Below are 19,193 nucleotides of genomic sequence, written 5' to 3'. Positions count from 1 at the left end.
CTGCTCATTTGCTGGATGAAAACCAACTCTCTCTGTTTTGATAGCATAGGAAGAGATGGGGGAGAAGCATCCGGCATTGCTTCAAAGATAATGTTCAGTTCTGGATGGTAACAGCCGAACCTCCCCTTAATGCCTTATCGTGTTGGTAAATTCCATCTGAAAAATAAAATGAGATCTCTTTGCTGAGTCATAGACGCTTCTGAGCTGCATTTTAGAAAGCCAGGAAATTGTTACTGTGAGGTGAGGAGAGTGTCTTCTGAATGTGTTGTGGTGATTGTTGTGTTCACAGAGTTGTACAAAATTGCAAACCCTGTTTAAATAATAATTCAGCTGGCTCTCTCCTTTCTATTAGTGCTTTATAGAAATTGCAATGCATGCTGGGGGTTTTTTTAGGTATTGTCTTTAAGAAATTCTGCTTTCTAAGTCTAACCCCACCCACCCCTACCTCCGTGGGGAGAAAAGCAAAGGATGCCTCTGCAACATGACATTTTAGGCACGAGATGCTTGCACATTTACTTAGATGCTGGCTCCACTGTGCAAAGGATTTCAGCCATATTTAATAGCCATCAGAGGCTCTTCTGATCTCACAGTGAAACTGCCTGTCTTGTAGAATGCATATAAGAGTAACTTCCACCCGAGAGCAGTAGGGTTTATGCTCGAGTAGATACAGAGTCCAGGAATATACACTTGGTGCATTTACCATTCAGATGACTTGTTTGTACAAAGTAGCTGGGGTGCCTATGGACAGATAAATCTGCTTAGCAGGGAAGAGCAGATGATATGTAATTAGGAGAAATGGGTAGAATATGTTCTATTAATCTGCTTTCAGAAGTCTTGGAAAATAGGGCAAAAGCCTATAATCTCAAAAATAAACAATAATTGCTTTTGAAGAATTAATTGTTGTTATATGAATTTGTGCAATTTAAAAAAAAATCTCCTCTTGAAAAACTAAAATTATGAACTTTCCCAAGGGGAGGGGAGAGATTTATATCCTTTCCACAGTTGTGTTGTCAACATGTTTGCCCGCCTTTCTAAAAATGGCTTTATTTAGTTCACGTTTAGGACCCAAAGAAGATGTGATACCATATGAATAATGTGTAGTAAAAAAATCTGATTCTCTTTGGGAAATGTAGCTGATAAACCAACTGTAAGAAGAACAATTGTCCAAGAGAGAAATGAATTAAATACTCACGCCATACTTGTACTCAAACTTCATGGTTATTCTTCCATTTTCTCTACTTGACTCAAAGGTCCTAATTAGCATGGTGTTAAGGGTAGAACAAGGATGGAGGAGACTCTACCTTCAGCCATAGAAGTTCACTGGATGATTTGGGATCAATCACTGTCTCTGAGTCTAACATTTTTTGCTGTTGGAGAAAATTGGAGTAGAGAATATTAGGAATGGAATACTTTATGATTGTATTTTATTTTATTTTCTGTTGATTTTTTGAGGCCAATCAATTAAAAAAAATGCTCTTGGCAGTTTGCAATATTTCATATATAGTTGAAAAAAATATGACTGCCTGAACAAAATAACATCAATAATAGTGATGGGCGAACCCAACGGTGTTTGGGTTTGGCAAGTTCGGACGAACTTCACGCAAAATTCGGCCGAACCCGAACAGTTCGTGGCGCCAAAGCTCCGCCCCCGGAATCCCATCATTTTTTATTTTTACGGATTTTTTATTTTTATTTATTTTTACGTCAGGGGGTCAGTGGGGAAGAAGGGTGGAGTTTCAATGTTGTAGGGCTAAAATAAAAGGTGTTTCCGTTCAGCTCCCAAGCAAGCAAATGCGTTCTGTGTTATTTTACAGTCATTTCTGCTGTTTTTGAATCATGCTGTGAGTACATAAATCTTGTTAAATGGAGGAGGCTGGGAGGAATGCATGAGGAATGCAATTAAAAAAGATAACAGGAGGAAGAGGAATGTGCTAGTATGAACTGTATCTTGAATACAGAAGGGAAGAGAATAAAGATGGAGTTTCTTTGTTTATGAAATATTGCATTTAGTAAGAGTTATTTGTAATAGTTAAAGTTCTACCAGAAACCAGAACACAGGAAATGATCACTTTGGCGTCGTTAGCAACCTGCCAGTGTACGTGACGTCAAAGCTCCGCCCCCGAAATATCTTCGTGGGATTCCCCAGCTCCTTTTGTGCCTCCCTCCCAGCCTCCTGACCGGCTGACAGATCCCCAGTGTTCGACTTCCTCCGCTGCCACCAACGCCCGGCTCCTCCTCCTCTTCTCAGCAGATGACAGACGGGCAGTGGCTTTTGCGGTGTTCGGCACGAACGCCGAACTAAAGCATGAATTTTTTAAAAAATTTGGGTTTGGGTCCGGCATGCCGAACACCACAAAATTTGGTATGGATACGAATTGTGCGGGTTCGGTTCACCCAACACTAATCAATAACCTTCAGGAATGATTTGACCCACATATACGCTAACTCAAAGTTTTGGAGCAGCACCAGGTTTTCAGGAATTTCTAGAACATTTAGAGAATGGAGGTCCTATATATTTCCCATGGGATGCTGTTCTACAGGGGAAGGACAGTCTCAATCCTTCAAGATGACAACATTTAATTGAATGGTCCTGGAGTGGACCCACTCTGCCTAACAGATGAATAGCTGGAGATAGATATTTCTTGAGGTGACCAGACTTCATGCTTGGAAGGACTTTGCAGATGAAGACCAGTTCCCAGAAGCTGAATGGCTTCTAGTGCAGCTCACACAGCAGTAATAATACGTGGGCATAATAAGGAGTGCCCACTACTGCATGCACTATTTGCATTTTGAACTTGTTATAGCTTCCAAATCATCTTCAAAGGCAACCACATGTAGAGTGCATTGAAGTAATCCAGCTGTGAAATTGTAGAGCACTGTAACCATCTATAGGGCCTCATAAATGAGAAAAGACCCTCTTGGCCATAGCTGCCACCTGTCCTTTGAATAATAACTGTGAATCCAAGCTATGCACTAATCTTACCTGGGGAAATGCAGCCCCATTTAAGACCAAAGGTAAAAGTGCCCAAAGAGCCATCGCTAGCTTTGTCAAGATTGAGCCAATCTATTCCTCCCCATCTAGACCCAACTAGCCACCAGATTCTAGGTTAGTTTAGTAAATTAATAGCTTTACCTACCCAATCCTGATTGTGATATACAATTAGGTATCATCAATGTATTAGTACCAAATCCCAAATTGAAGGATAACCTCACCCAGTAGTTTCATATACTGTAAATATTAAAAAGAGGGAGTAACAGCATTGAACATTGAAGTACTCCACAATCTCTTCCCTCCTGGGGAATCAACCACAGAGGTGAACCACCGCAGCACAGCACCCCCCTCCACTCCCAAGCCTTGAAGCCAGTTCACTCCTTAATGGTCTGTGGTATAGAAAACTGCTAAGAGGTCAAAAAACAAAGGATGAATGCCTCCATCTCAGGTCTACAGATTATCCACAAGCACTACCAATCCTGTCTCTGTATTATATCTTGGCCTTAAATTTGGCTGAAATAGACCCAAGATTATCAACCTCATCCAAATTGTTCTACAACTGCTATCCAACCACTCTTCAAACAACCTTCCACACAAGGGGACAGCGTCCTAGAATAGAGGAGCCAAGCGATAGCTCATTAAGAAGAAAGCACATATAGAACTTTATTTTATGCAGTAGGTGATATATTATGAATAGTTTGTTTTACTATGTGTGTGTGTGTGTGTGTGTTTAGTAAAAATTTAGTATGTGATGGCATATGTATGTATGTATGTATGTATGTATGTATGTATGTATGTAAGAGAGAGAAAGAATTTTTTATTAGCTTACGTGATACAATATTAAAATTTAGATAAAAGAGATTTTATTAATGTTTGTATTGATGTAATGTAACTTTTTATAGTAAGATGGAGAAGAAGAATGATTATTTAGACTTTTAAGAATTGATAATGTTGTATAAAATTAATAGAAATTTTTAGATAAGGAGAGATAAGAGCCTCCATTGAGTGAGTAATAAGAAAAGTTTATATATGGTTACTTTTAAGCATTGTTGTTGTGTTTATAACTATATATTGTTTTATTTATGGTGGAGAAAATAAAACAAATTATACCTCCCCCACCCAAAAAGAAAGCACACCACTGCTAGGAATGAGTGCAGACTCCACTACATTTGGGATGCAGGTAAGTGCAGGGCGTGTGAAGAGGCTCAGGGAGGGCAAAAATGGGCATACCAGAAGCTTGCAAAGGCTGGAAATGGCTTATTTCCAGCCCTCAGAGGGCCTCCAGAGCCTGGGGAGGTAGTTTTCACCTCCCAGAGGCTTGAGGAAAGCCTCCCCCACTATGGTGCAGGAGGCCAACTAGGCCACGCCCACCATGGCCACACCCACCAGGAACTGGGCATAGAACTCTTGCTAAAAATTTTGAAGCCCACCCCTGATTGCAACTTTTATCTAGTCTTTCCAACGCTTGTGTAGAAAATTGTGACTAAAGGGAAAAACTAAATATTTCTTGGAAATTATTATATTAATAAATAAAAAGTATTTATGTTCTAAATCTATAATTTAAATATCTCTAACATGGCTTGAGTCAATTTTACACTTACTTTAACTTAAATTATTCTCGGGCTTTTAAAAGCATTCATATTAAAATCAAATCCATTCAGCTAACTGAGAAGTTAGTTATCCTCCATTGCTCATACCTTGACGGCAAGGCATTGATTAAAACTGCATGTGAAAATTCAGCTCAATTGCTAGTTCCAGTAAACTGGAAGGAAGATACATTGAATTCAGTGGAATTACTTCTTGTTTGTTTGTTTGTTTGTTAAACTGCTATGCTGCCTATCCCAGTGATACAGCGACCACAGAAAAAGTTTATCTTTATAGTTAATGACATGCTATCTAAAAATGAGATAAGTCGAGGTGTGAATTAGCTATTCTTCCAGAATATCTTCTAAAGAAGATGACGGTAAAGAATTCTTAAATGCTCCTCTCAAGAAAATTTTAGTATGCTATGGCGTTCATCACTTTGTCATGCATAGTGAGACTAAAATAGCTATTATATAGAGCTTCTATTTATTCTAAAAAATAAACTCTGGAGACAGTTTATAGCTAAAAATGCACATTGGTATATAGATCTTTTGCTTGATATTATATTCCTCTTCAGGGCTACAGTGGATCTTTCCATTGTAGCATCCAGGCTGCCTTAATACCATAAATTTATCTAACAAAAGGGAGTTATGAATAAGAAGGTACAGGAAAGTTTTTAAAAGCAGGAGACAAGAAAAATACTTTAAGGTAGACGATCACATTAGGATATCTAGACTGAAGTGCAAGTTTGAAAAAGGTTAATGACAATGACATATTTCATCTATTTATTTATTTATTAAACAAACCTGTATGGCCACCCAACTCTTACACAGGTGACTCCAGGTGGCTTACAACAATAGAAACCCATAACGTAAAAACCCATAACACCTCCTCTCACCCTTTGGTAACAGCAACATAATCAAATCAAATTTGATCGGGCCTGATGTTTATGGAAACTTGGGAAAGATGATTTCATGAGGGAAAAGCTGCAGCCACAAAGCATTCTTTCGAGAAGTTCAAGGCCATCATGTGACCATCACCTGGCCAGAAGCAGAAGGAGGAGTTGCCATGCAAGTTTGTAAGGGGGGGGGGCAAGTCATGTGACCTTTCAACTGGGTGGGAAGCTCAGATTTGAGTGCCCCAGTGTAGGTACCAGGATGGCTCCAGAAATAAATTGGAACTTTGAGGAATACTTTAATTTGGACTCTGATTTAAATTTGGATGTTACCTGGTACCTTGACAGGGATTTTATATCACTCTTTCCTTATAATATATATTTTTTCCCTATTGTCCTCAGAGTACAACTTTAAAATATTTTTTATAATCAAAATGACTGATTCAGTAGGGAAAAATGCAGTCCTGTTCACAGGTTACTACCTAGGGGTGTTACAGTTAAAGTTGATGAAATATGTATACACATGCAGAATTAGTTATATATGTACTTTTCTGTCGAACCAGCCTGGTATACTCAAATATGGGAGGGAGCATACTGCTTCCTTTTAGCCTCTTGGCCCTCCCAGGGGCCATCCAGGCAGTTAATTTTATAGCCAACAAACTATATTCTATATGTGTAACATATCTTTGCTGATAATAGTCTCCTTTCATTTTCATTATCAGCAAAAATATGTTACATACAGAATTAGTCTATCTACACATGTTTATACACATGTCCAGACATGTCACAACTCTGACATGTCTGGACATGTGCAACTTCTACCCAGACATACCTGAACAATCCCTTCCCTTTTTATTTAGCCGCTCTGAGTCCTTGGGGATTGGGCAGCATAGAAGTCAAACCAACCAACCAACCAACCAACCAACCAACCAACCAAACAACCAACCAACCAAACAAACAAACAAACAAACAAACAAACAGCCCAAACAAATAAATAAATGAAGTGATAACCCAGGGCACATCACACAAACAGCTGGCAGTTCAAGTCAGCCCTTTTACTGCTCCAAATCTTCCCCAGACAAACATGAAACAGCCTCTGGTCACAATTAGTCCAGCCAAGTGTTTTCTGCACCAAGGTTGCATGGCAATAAATCCCAAAACAAGAACAAAGCAAGGAATTCAGGGAGAAAAAGATACAGATAATCAGTCCAGAATGCCACACGGGAATGCAAGGATTCTTGGCAAGTTCAAGGAACAAAAGGCCCTACCCACAGCATCTCCTTAAGCCTCCTTCCCCAGGTATGTCTGGTGAAACTGGGCGTAGCTCTCTCCTCATGAGTGGCCTCCTCCGTCAGAGCTGATCCTGCCTCCTCTGCATTCTCCAAGCTCTTGTATCAGAAGAGGGTGGCTCATGATCCTCGGATGAGCAATGTCCTCCCTGCCTGCAGGCCTTGCTAATTCCAAACAGCCTTGACTCTGCCCTTCCCCAGTTTGCTCCAAGACCAACAGAGCTGCCCTCTCACTCATTGTCAGTTCTTGTTCACCGCAGAGTCAGACTCCGATAGGGGCATGACATTTATATTCATGTGACTGATATACATGTTTGACATGTATAGACATGTATAGACATATAGATAATAAATATCATTGTTGGATACTCACTGCTTACTTGGTTTCTGTGTGTATTTCTGTGAGTATTTTCTTCACAGTTAAAATTTTCCTGGCTTTGCTGGCAGAAGGTGGAATAAAGCTCTTGAAAAGGCCATGCCTCAAAATGTTTATATGCATTTGTATATTTGTGTAATCAGCTAAATTTGCAAACATATGTGTGTGGGTGTAGTGCAGTGGATGTATGGCAATGTGTATATTTTCAAGCAGATTTGAAAATGATGTTTCTTTAACTTTTACGAAGGATAAAGCTGACTGTGACTTCACTTAGGCCTTATTTGAATCCAAATAGGATTAGGATTGGGATTAGGATTAAATTAATCACTCTGGGGCTGCTGGTTTAACCCACCCACCCGCTTTTGAGAAAATGATTTTAAAACTACATGGAAATAAAAGCTTATTTTAAAAAAGGGGTAAATCCAGATAGTGGCTGCAATTTAGGGAATTGCATTTCATCCATTCCAAGCATTGATTTTGTAACTCAACAAAAATTAAAAGCATGATTAGGCTATGATTTGTTTCATAATGCACAAAGTAGAGTTTGCTTCCCAATATAGCGGTGCTTTTGGTTCTGTTAATTATTCACTTCATTTTTGTTTGGATCCCCATAGGAGTAACGGCTATATTTGGGGTTAATTTAGTTGTGTATTCTAGGGTTGACGGTAACATTTTAGTTAACAGGATGAGGTTCAAGAAGTTATGTGCAATAGACATGGACCCTGTGACTCAACATCATGAGGAAAGTGGCTATGCATATAATATATGGTTAGGGTCATATGACTTCTACATCATGTTGGGTTTGTTGTCTTTGATGACATCACTGATTAAACAAACAGACAAGCTATCATTAAAATTAGTACACACCACTACTACTACTACTATAAGAACTATTATCTTTATTAAATGCAGGTAGTCCTCAGCTTTTTACAACGGTTGAGCCCAACATTTCTGTTGTTGTGAGTTTTGTCACATTTTATGATCTTTCTGGCCACTGCAGTTGTTAAATTAGTAACACAGCAGCTAGGTGAATATGGTTTCACCATTGACTTTGCTTGTCAGAAGGTCACAAAAGTGATCACATGAACCTGGGACCCTGAAACTGTCATAAATATGAATCAGTTATCAAGTGTTTGAGTTCTGATCACGTGCCCATGGGAGTGTTGCAATGATCATAAGTGAGAAAAATTAATATCCCTTACCCGAAGTAGTAAGATTAACCTTCTTCTTCAACAGTAGCATTATCATGTGCTCCAGGTCCTTATTTTCTCTCACAAATGCACAGTAGTTTGTTAAATGTCCACATGATATATTACACACATACACACACACACTAGCACAGCAGTATCTCTCAAAGGGGCCCCCAGTATAGACTCTATGGTAGATAACTCCTAACTTCTTAAGAAACCATTCATTGACACTCCTTGTGCTACTTTATCACCTTGAATGATAATTGCATTTTCTCCAATCGAAACCAAAAACATAATTTGAGAGCTAAGGCATATTTTGTTAGGCAACCTAGTAAGAGATAATTTGCTATTGCTCACCAAGGGATTCCATTGTGGTTAATTACTAATATAGTTTATGGTTCTATGTGCATTAGGAAGCTTGGCTTGAGTAATGGGATGGTTTGTGATTGGCTTCTATAAGCATACTTTTGAAAACCACATCAGTTTTTCATTTGATCTGAAGTATGATAGGTTGCTTCCTGGTTTTCAAATGCAATATTTACTATTTGGTTAAAGACCGGAAATAATCCGTCATCTCACTAATGGTTAATAATAGATAAAATAGAAATAATGGGGCAATAGCACATCCTGATAGATGAAACTAGCCTGAAAATCAGACATTACGTTTATTTTCCCCTCTTCTATTTTGAGCTTATTGAATGTACTTCTTTTTATCCCAATAAAAATATAATGTCATATAATTGCTGCTGCATCTGGATGGACTGAATGACTGGTTCTGTCCCTTCTTAAGGACTATGAAGTTAAATCTTCTCCAGGATAATTTGTTCTCAGTTATACAAAGACCGAAAACAAAGACCACTTGAATACTACAGTGACAAAATCACTCTCAGTCAATTGCAAAAGGCAGCTTTACTTTAAACTACTTACCTCCTGCAATGATACCACCATCAATCAACATCTCAGTTCTTCAGAAAGGACTTGATAGGTGGCTAAAATGACAAATTCAGTTTAAACATCTGGCTCAGTGTGTAACCAATCAAACAAAAGATAAAATAATCATAAAATAAAAACACAGGTAATTCTTAATTTATGACCACAATTGAGCGCTAAGTGAGACATTTGTTAAGTGAGTTTTGCTCCATTTTACAATCTTTCTTGCCATAGTTGTTTTTTTTTTTTTATTATTATTATTTTTTTCATAAAAACAAACAAATACATACAAACAATAAACATAAAGTGGGGGTATATTTCCCCCGCTTCTTTTGAAAGTATACATTCAAATATAGAAAAAGAATACATAGTTAAATATATGTTAACTATTATAGTAAAAAAAAGTTAATAAATTTGAGTTAAAGTTTTACAACTCTTGATATGAGTATTAAGTAGAGTTAGTATAACATAATTACCAAAAAATACCTTTAATATAATCTTAATTACTATAGTAAAATAATGTCAAACCTTCAATTCAAACAATAAAGCTAAATTCAACTATTATGCATCTTGGTATATTGCTTATACTTATACATACATACACTACTATATCATAATCGTCAAAAAGTCCTTTTAAACTAATATTAGTATTATTATCACCTAGGTAAAAACTAATACAAAAAAAAACAACTAAAGATATATCTTATTTTTTCTTATCTATCCATTTATAGACATTGTTCCATGTTTCATAAAATTTAGTATCCTCTTGATCGTTTAATCTTCTCGTCATCATATCCATTTCAGCGCAATCTAATATTTTACCTATAACCTCTTCTTCCTTGGGGATTTCCTCCCCTTTCCAATTTTGCGCATATATTATTCTAGCCGCAGTTAATATGTGTATAATTAAATAAAAGATTTCTTTCTTATAGGTCTGATTTGTAACACCTAGTAAATAAAATTCCGGGGTATTATCTATATCTTGCTTTATTATTTCTTTTAATATTTTTTCAATCATTTTCCAATATATTTTTGCTTTACCACATGTCCACCATTGATGATAGTAGGTTCCTATATCCTTCTTATATTTCCAGCATATTGGGGATGTTTTAGGAAACATTTTTGCTATCCTATTTGGTGGGAGGTGCCATCTATAAAACATTTTGATTTGATTTTCTTTTAGGGAAACTGATTTAGTCATTTTCCAATTATTAATCCATACTTTCTCCCATGTGTCTATATCTATTTCCTTGCCAATATTTCTACACCATCTTATCATAGTATCTTTTAAAGTCAACTCTATATTTTTATGAGCAATAAGTAGTTTATATATTTTCCCTATCATTTTTGTTGAATTGATGGTGATTAAAGTAGTTAAAGGATTTTTACTTTTATTAAAAATGTAAAGAGTTTTATCCTTCTGATATCTAGATCGGATCTGGGCGTAGTGCCACCAATCTATTATTATCCCTTCTTCTTGTAATTCAATTCTAGATTTAAGCTTCATCTGATCATTTAATAGTTCTTTATATCTATAAGTTATTTTCCTATCCTTTATAGACTTTGGATGTATTATTGCTTCTAAAGGAGCTAGCCAGTCTGGGATACTTAAAAAAATGATTTTTCTTTATGTCTTTCCATACTTCTAATAAGTATTTCCTCAACGTATGCCTTTTAAAATATGAATGGTTTTTGTCCTTATCATACCATAAAAATGCGTGCCATCCAAGCATTAAATCATGTCCTTCTAGGTCAAGTATTCTTTTGTTATCTAAAGTTATCCAATCTCTAAGCCATGTTAATGCAGCGGCCTGATAATATAGTTTCCAATTTGGAAGGCCAAATCCGCCTCTTTCTTTAATATCTTCTAAACAATTCATTTTTATCCTTGCTTTTTTACCTTGCCATATAAATTTTTTAACTAAGTTTGTTAAAGTTTTTAAAAAAATACCCCCTGGGTTTATTGGTATTGTCTGGAAAAGAAATAAGACCTTGGGTAAAATGTTCATCTTGATTGTTGCAATTCTTCCTAAGAAAGATATTTTCAAATTATTCCACATTGCTAAGTCATTTTTAATTTCTGCTAATAATTTCATATAATTATCATTTTTTAATGTTATTGTTTTCGCTGTTAAATTTATTCCTAAATATTTTACCTTTTTTACAATCTTTATTCCAGAAATACTTTCTAATTTCGTTTCTAGTGTTTTATTCATGTTTTTAGTCAAGTAATGTGTTTTGCTTTTGTTTATCTTTAAACCTGCTACATTTCCATATTGTTCAATGGTTTGTAATAAAGTAGGAACTGTTGTAATCGGCTCTTCAATTATAAACATTAGATCGTCTGCAAAGGCCTGGAGTTTGTAGGTTTCATCTCCTACGGTTAAACCTTTTATTTTGGGGTCCGCTCTTATTTTAATTAATAAAGTTTCAAGAGTCATAATAAATAGCAATGGTGATATAGGACATCCTTGGCGAACTCCCTTATTTATGTCAAGTATTGGTAATTGACTGTTATTCAATATTATATTCGTTGTTTGTTTTGAATATATGGTATCTATTAGGTTAACAAATTTTGGGCCAAATCTCATTTTATTTAATTGCATTTTTATAAATATCCAATTAACGTTGTCAAAGGCTTTTTGAGCGTCCAAAAACATTAAAGATGCCGTCTTGTCTGGGTGTTGTTCATAGTACTCTAGTATATTTATTACAGTTCTAATATTGTTTTTAATTTGTCTCCCTGGAAGAAACCCATTTTGGTCTTGGTGTATTATTCCATTTATAACTCTTTTAAGTCTCTCTGCATAAATGGCGATAAAAATCTTATAATCTACATTTAATAGTGATATAGGCCTATAGTTTTTAATCTTTTCTGGTTCTGTACCCTGTTTATGTATTAAGGTTGTCAGTGATTCTGACCAAGATTTAGGAATTTTTCCCTCCAGTCTACATAAATTAAAAGTTTCTAACATATGGTTTCTTATTATTTCGTTGTCTATCTTATACCATTCTGCAGGTATGGCATCTGGGCCTGTAGCCTTGTTGTTTTTCTGTTTTTTAATTGTTGTTAAGAGTTCCTCCATTGTTATTGGTCCGTCCATGGTGGCCTGTTGATCTTCTGTTATTTGTGGTAGATTTGAAGCCTCTAAATAGTTAAAAACTTCATCTTCGATAACATGATCTTTAGCATATAATTCTTTATAAAAATTATAAACAATGTCTGCCTTGCCTTCTGTGTCATATTTTATTTTACCATCTTTATCTTCTAATTTTTGGATTAATTTTGATTGACTCTGTTTTCTAAGTTTGTACGCTAGCCATCTGCCAGGTTTATTTGCATGTTCAAAATAATGTTGCTTTGCTCTTTTGATCTTTTCAGTTAGTTGGTTTTGTTCTATAACTCTAATTTTATGTTTAATTACGTTTATTTCTGTCTTTAGATCTCTGTTCTTAGTATGTTGCTGCGATAGGGATTCTAATTGTTTTAGTTCGTTTGTTAATTGTAAATACTCTAATTTCTTTTCCTTATTGTGTTTTGCTGTGTAAGATATTGTTAAACCCCTTATATACGCTTTAGCTGTATCCCATAAGTTCTGTGGAGTAGTGTCTGATGTTTTATTAATTTCAAAAAATATTTTTAATTCCTTTTCAATCCAATCCTTATATTTCTTATCATTTAATATATACCTATTCATCCGCCAGTTGTTCTGTTTATTGTTCATCGTCATATAGACCACTATTGGGTTGTGATCAGCCCATGTATTAACGTCTATCTCGACCTCTCTTATTTGTTCTGCCACCGTTTTTGGTGCCCATAACATGTCAATTCTCGTCCAAATTTTGTGAGGATTGGAGTAAAAGGTAAATTGCCTTTTGTGAGGGTGTCTTTCCCTCCAAATGTCGCTTAGTAGTAATTCCGCTTTCATTTTTTGAAAAGTACTAGGTAACAAATTTCTTCTTGTTTTTTTACCTTTTCCCCTTTTTTTATTACCTCCCCCTCCTGAGTGATCTAATTGTCTATTCGCGATAGCATTGAAATCACCTATTATCAATACATTATCAATAGCTAAATCTATTATTGTTTGGTGTAAATTTTTATAAAATGTCATTTGGTCTTCATTGGGAGCATAAATAGAAACAACCACTAGAGGTCTAGGTTCAATATCTACTTGTACAATCAATATCCTACCCTCTTTATCCTTATATATTTGTTTGGAATTTATAGAATTCTTGACATACATCACTACACCTCTTTTTTTTTGGTCTGCTAATGCAGCATACATTTTTCCAATTTTGGGATTCAACAGTAATTTTTGATTATCTTTTTTAATATGAACTTCTTGTAGTATTACAATCTGAGCATTTTGATTTCTAATTTTAGAAAAAATTTGCTTCCTTTTTCTCGGTTCATTAAGTCCATTAACATTTACAGAAAAGATTTTTAGGTCTTTATTCGTTGTCATTTAATGGGTTTTTTGGTTTCTCGCTGAGGTTGAACTCTTCTCGCACCTTGGTCCTGCTCTATTACTTGAGCAGTTGCCCCCAGGTTTTCTTCTTGCTGAGTTGGTGGTTTTTCCCCTGATTGCTGTTGAACTAGTTGTAGTTGAACCACTTGTTGCTTACTTGCGTAGTCGGAGTGGCCCAAACCACTCTGTTCAAGAAAGTACATGGCTTGATCTACATTTTCCAGTTTGTACCTTGTAGAACGCCATGTCAGAGAAAGTCCTTGTGGAATAAGCCAACGGTAGGTAATGTTTTCTTTGATCAAAATTTTTGTTAGAAAGTGATAATCTCTTCTATTTTCTCTGACACTTCTTGGAACTTGCTTTAATATCTTTATTTCTACTCCATGGCGTTGGGGCGGGGAGTTTCTTGAATAGTGAAGTATCTCATCTCGCAACGCCTTTCTTGTAAATTTAATATGTATCTCTCTTGGAAGATTGTGCCGACGGATATAGCTATTCGAGATTCTGTAAACTTCATCGATTTCTCTCTGTAAAGCTATGGGGTCCTCTTGAAGTATACCTCCAATGATTTCCGCCATAGTCACTTTTAAATCTTCATCTTTTTCCTCTTTTATATTCTGAAATCGAAGTCCGTACGAAGCTCGTTGCATCTCCAGTTGGATAATGGATTCATCGTATCTTTTGTATCTCTCATCGGCTCTCCCTTCAAGATATTCCATTCTTTTCTCATTTTTGTCAGATTGTTCTTCAACTTTTTTAACTCGGTCATCACTTTCTTGGAGTGTTTGTTGAATCTGCTTTATCTGGTCTTTCATCTCACCCATATCAGCTTTCATTTGGGCCATCTCCACTTTAAATTCTGCTAAATCAGCTTTTATAGTTTCTCTTTGTTGTGTTGCCTCCTCCTTTATGGCTTCTCTTTGTTGTGTTGCCTCCTCCTTTATGGCCTCTCTTTGTTGAGTAGCATCTTCTTGTGATTTGACCATAAAGTCCTTCAGAGTATTCAAAGTCTCATGTATAGTTGCAAGATTGGACTGCATTGTTTTGTCTTTGTCTTTGTCTTTAGTAGACATGGTTAGCACTTGATGCGAAGGAGAAGAGTGCGGTGAAACTTGTGGAGATAAAGTAGTTGGTGTAGTTTGTTTTTTGGTTGTTTTAACAAGGGTTGAGGTGTGGGACATTATCAAATTAAAATCAACTATTTCAAATTTTAAAGTTAGTTTCAATTTTATATGTAGTGAAAAGGAAAAGAAATTACTATAAATTCCAAATCTATTCAATATATTTTGTTTCCCTTATAATATGACTATGCCAATTCAATAACAATTCAATTAGTAACAAAATTCAAAAGAAAAGAAAAGAGAAGAGAGAAAAAAAAAAGGAGGAAATAAAAATATTATTATTTAGTGCCACAGAACTAAAAAAAACAGGTGCCTTTTCAAGTACAAGGGAGCCAAAAAAAATAAGAAGAAAAAAAAGAAAAGAATGTCAGCTGTATATAAGGAACAAAAAGAAAGGAATTAGAAAGGAAACTTTAGGAGGAGAGAAGAAAAAAAGGAAGGGAAAAAAAATGAAGTAAAAAGAGTTGTTCAAAAAGAGAAAAGGAAGGGGGGTAATATTTTAATTCAACTATTAAGAATAGAGCAGGAACCCAAGGTTTTTAACAATGCATATAGTTCAAATCAAGCTTCTTCTAATAATAAAAATATCCAAAAAATAGGGAAGAAAGTCAAAGAGAATTCAGGAAAAAGAAACAGATAGTTATTCAAAGACACAATAACAGTATTGTATACTTAAGTTCTTCTTATAAATCCTGTAATTTGCTAGGAAGTGAAGATGAAAATCCAAATCTCAAAGAATAAAGTTGTATTTAATGTCAGTTCAAAGTTCAAAGAGTAAAACAAATCCAAAGCTTGCTTGCGTTCAAAATGAAGTCAGTTTATTTTCCAAGTTCAAGACAGGAACAAAGAACAAAGAAACAGATCCCAAGATGGAGTCAGGTTAATTTTGGTGCAGCAGGCAGATGTTAAACCAGAGAGTTCTCAGCAAATAATCCAAAAGATGTCAGCAAATAATCCAAAAGGTTCAGCAAGTATTCCAAATAGGTTAATCCAACAATAAGTAATCCAAAAAAGAAGTAATTTCAATCTCCTCTAGATTCCATAATTCATAGTTATTAAATTATTTCATATTGTAAAAAAGAGCAGCAGAAGTAAAAAAAAAAAAGGCAGCAAGACTGTATTCCTCCGCTTCAAAAATTAAGTCCAGAACATTATGATTTTAAAAATCTATCAGGAACAAATTCTGATCCTCATTAGAAATTTCCTTTAGCAGTTAAATAGTCATATCAAATTTAAACTATTTTGTTAAATCATAAAGTCAAAAAGTTATTTTGTAGGTTCCAAAATTCACGTTAAGATGAAAAAGTAAAAGTGAAAAAAAGAATTAGATCCGGCTGTTATTTGCGGATGGGTTTAAACAAGGAAAAACTTTCACTTTCGCCCTAGAAAAAAAAAACTTTTACTTGGAACTTTTACGATCTCTGGCTTTAAACACGAAACACAAGGAGATTTTTACCTTAGGTCCTTTCTCTGCTATATTCTTTTTCAATGTAAATGTAGATATTTATACTTTCTCTTCTTTGATTTTGTTCTTCCCACTGAGTGAGGGGAGAAAGCGCTGGCCGGTCCTCCTAGTCGAGGAGGAGCGGTTCTCCCGTCTCCGAAGCTGCGGGACGAACCGCTGCCTCCGGAGTCCTGGCGATGGATCCTCGGGCAGAGGAGAGCCCCCTGTTCATGGATCGGGCCATCCGGGCCCGATCCGATCGCAAATGCGACCTTCGGAGGGGGTAGAAAGGATTCGCCTGGCAGAGCCCTGCCAGACACGTCCTGCCGCGATCTCCACCAAACCGGAAGCCCCTTGCCATAGTTGTTAAATGAATCACTGAAGTTGTTTAATTAGTAAAACAGTTGTTAAGTGAATCTGCCTTCCCCCACTCACTTTGCTTGTTAGAAGGACTCTGCAACCATCATCAATATGAGTCAGTGGCCAAGCGTCTGAATTTTGATCATGTAGCCATGGGAATGCTGCATGGTTGTAAGTGTGAAAAATGATCCAAGGTCACTTTTTCCAGTGCCATTGTAACTTCAGTGGGCCTCCTGAACTATTACTCCACCAGAATGTAACAAATACAGTGGTACCTCTACTTATGAAATTAATTTGTTCCGTGACCAGGTTCTTAAGTAGAAACGTTCTTAAGTAGAAGCCATTTTTCCTATAGGAATCAATGTAAAAGCAAATAATGCGTGCAAACCCATTAGGAAAGAAATAAAAGCTCAGAATTTGGGTGGGAGGAGGAGGAGGAAGAAGAGGAGGAGGACTGTCACTGCTGAAGGAAGAAGGTGAGATGAAGGAAATTTAAAAAATCCAAAACTTTAAGGCTTAAAAAAAAAGAGGAACTCTGAGGCGGCGCCTCCAATACAACCAGCGTGAGGCTGCCTCCCATACGCTGCCTCCCATACATTGGCTGCTGCTGCTGCTACCTGCTGCCTCTTCCTTCCCATGCTGAAGGGCTCCCCTCTCCTCTTGCTTGCTTTGTAGCCGGCGCCTTTCCTGCGCTGTGGTGACTCCTCGGCTGCCCAGAGCGAAGGGAGCATTTCTTTTCTCTGGGTACTGTCAGAGGTTTATTCCCTCTCCAAACGTCCACAGAAAGGAAAATGTTTCATTCACTCTGGACTGCCAAAGCCTCCTTAAGCGCCACCGAAAGGCTATTCTGGCAGCCCAGAAAAGCCCGAGATAGCCAGGATTAAAGGGGGAATGGCAAGAAACTGGCCGGGCCTTCGTGCTGCCCTCAAATTTCCTGCGATATTTTTCTGGACTTGGGTTCTTAAGTAGAAAATGGTTCTTAAGAAGAGGCAAAAAAAAATCTTGAACACCCGGTTCTTATCTAGAAAAGTTCTTAAGTAGAGGCGTTCTTAAGTAGAGGTACCACTGTATTGTCACTAGTGCAACCACCACATTTTTACAGCTCAAAAATACTTAATGTCTTCCAGTAGACAGATAAAGTCTTTATGTCAAGGCAACACAAAACATTGCTTGTTCTGTTTTCAGATCTCCATGTGTACATCAATTGCTTTGAGCATTCTTTTTTATGGATATGTCTTGACAGTTTCTATCTACTTTTAGCAACTGATTCACCTTTATGATGCTGTCGTTTTTTGTCCTGTTCTTTTGAAATGGCAAAACAATTTATAACAAAAAGCATTTTTTTGTGTATGGCTATTGTTATATATATAAAACATACCTATGTATTTATGTATCTATGTATACTGCTCATTTGCTGATTCAAACGATGAGAACCTGAGGTCATCTAAATCTTCAGAAGTCCTGAAGATTTAGAAAACCTCAGGTTATGGAAGTCAAGAGCAAATTGTTAGACTATAAATGTAATAACCAGCAAGATAATCTCTTAATCAATGAGTGCAATAATCAGCATGGGAATTTATCTTTATCTTAATCAATGAATACAATAATCTATAAAGCCTATAAAGCCCTTCATGACATCGGACCAGAATATCTCCGGGTCCGTCGTCTGCCGCACGAATCCCAGCGACCAGTTAGGTCCCACAGAGTTGGCCTTTTCTGGGTCCCGTCGACTAAACAATGTCGTTTGGCGGGACCCAGGGGAAGAGCGTTCTCTGTGGCGGCCCCGACCCTCTGGAACCAACTCCCCCAGATATCAGAGTTGCCCCCACCCTCCTTGCCTTTCGTAAGCTTCTTAAAATCCACCTCTGTCATCAGGCATGGGGGAATTGAGATATTCCCTTCCCCCTAGGCTTATAAAATTTATGCATGGTATGTCTGTACGCATGATTGGTTTCTTAAATTGGGGTTTTTTACATTACTTTTAATATTAGATTTGTTCATATTGTCTTTTTACTGTTGTTAGCTGCCCCGAGTCTACTGAGAGGGGCGGCATACAAATCAAATCAAATCAAATCAAATCAAATCAAATCAATAAACAGCATGGGAATTCATCATTATTATTCAGCTAACTTTCAGGCCTAAGGTAGGGCTAAAACTCACGGTCTCCAAATTTCCAGCTTGATGCCTTAATCACCAGACTAATCTGGTTCTCCTCTATTATTAATTGTCCTCTATTACCCCTATAGCACCAACATAAATCATCCTAAAATGTCTGAATTAATCATATACGTTTGTTTGATTGATTGATTGATTGATTGATTGATAAGATCCTGGAGCAAAAGGACCTGTGATACCTAGTTTACTGGTGGATTACTAAAACAAGATTTTCTATAGTTGCATCTCAGGAGCAATGGAAGGCACTCTAGTTAGAGTTTCTCTCTTGTATGACTCATACACACTATATCACTTTTTCAGCATGCCAGTCTATACTGGTATTTTATTAATTTATTTATAAGATTTAGAGGTTCTGCCCAATCATTAAG

The 19,193-nt window shown here is 36.5% G+C and overlaps 1 protein-coding gene across 2 annotated transcripts in view; it reads left to right on the top strand.

Moving 5' to 3' along the window:
* Positions 1 to 192: 192 nt before the first annotated feature.
* Positions 193 to 19,193, top strand: part of JAKMIP3 (Janus kinase and microtubule interacting protein 3) — a 90,570-nt gene continuing 71,569 nt past the window's right edge. Inside the window, exon 1 of one of the 2 annotated variants that reach the window (XM_070752454.1) lies at positions 193 to 240. The gene's annotated coding sequence lies outside the window, so the exon portion shown is untranslated. The remainder of the gene's footprint in view (positions 241 to 19,193) is intronic. The other variant, XM_070752453.1, reaches the window with a different exon arrangement.

The sequence above is a fragment of the Erythrolamprus reginae genome, chromosome 5, assembly GCF_031021105.1.
Source record: "Erythrolamprus reginae isolate rEryReg1 chromosome 5, rEryReg1.hap1, whole genome shotgun sequence".
In the NCBI taxonomy this organism is placed as follows: domain Eukaryota; kingdom Metazoa; phylum Chordata; class Lepidosauria; order Squamata; family Dipsadidae; genus Erythrolamprus; species Erythrolamprus reginae.
The sequence above is the reverse complement of the archived record's forward strand: the minus strand, read 5'-3'. Positions and strand labels throughout refer to the sequence as shown.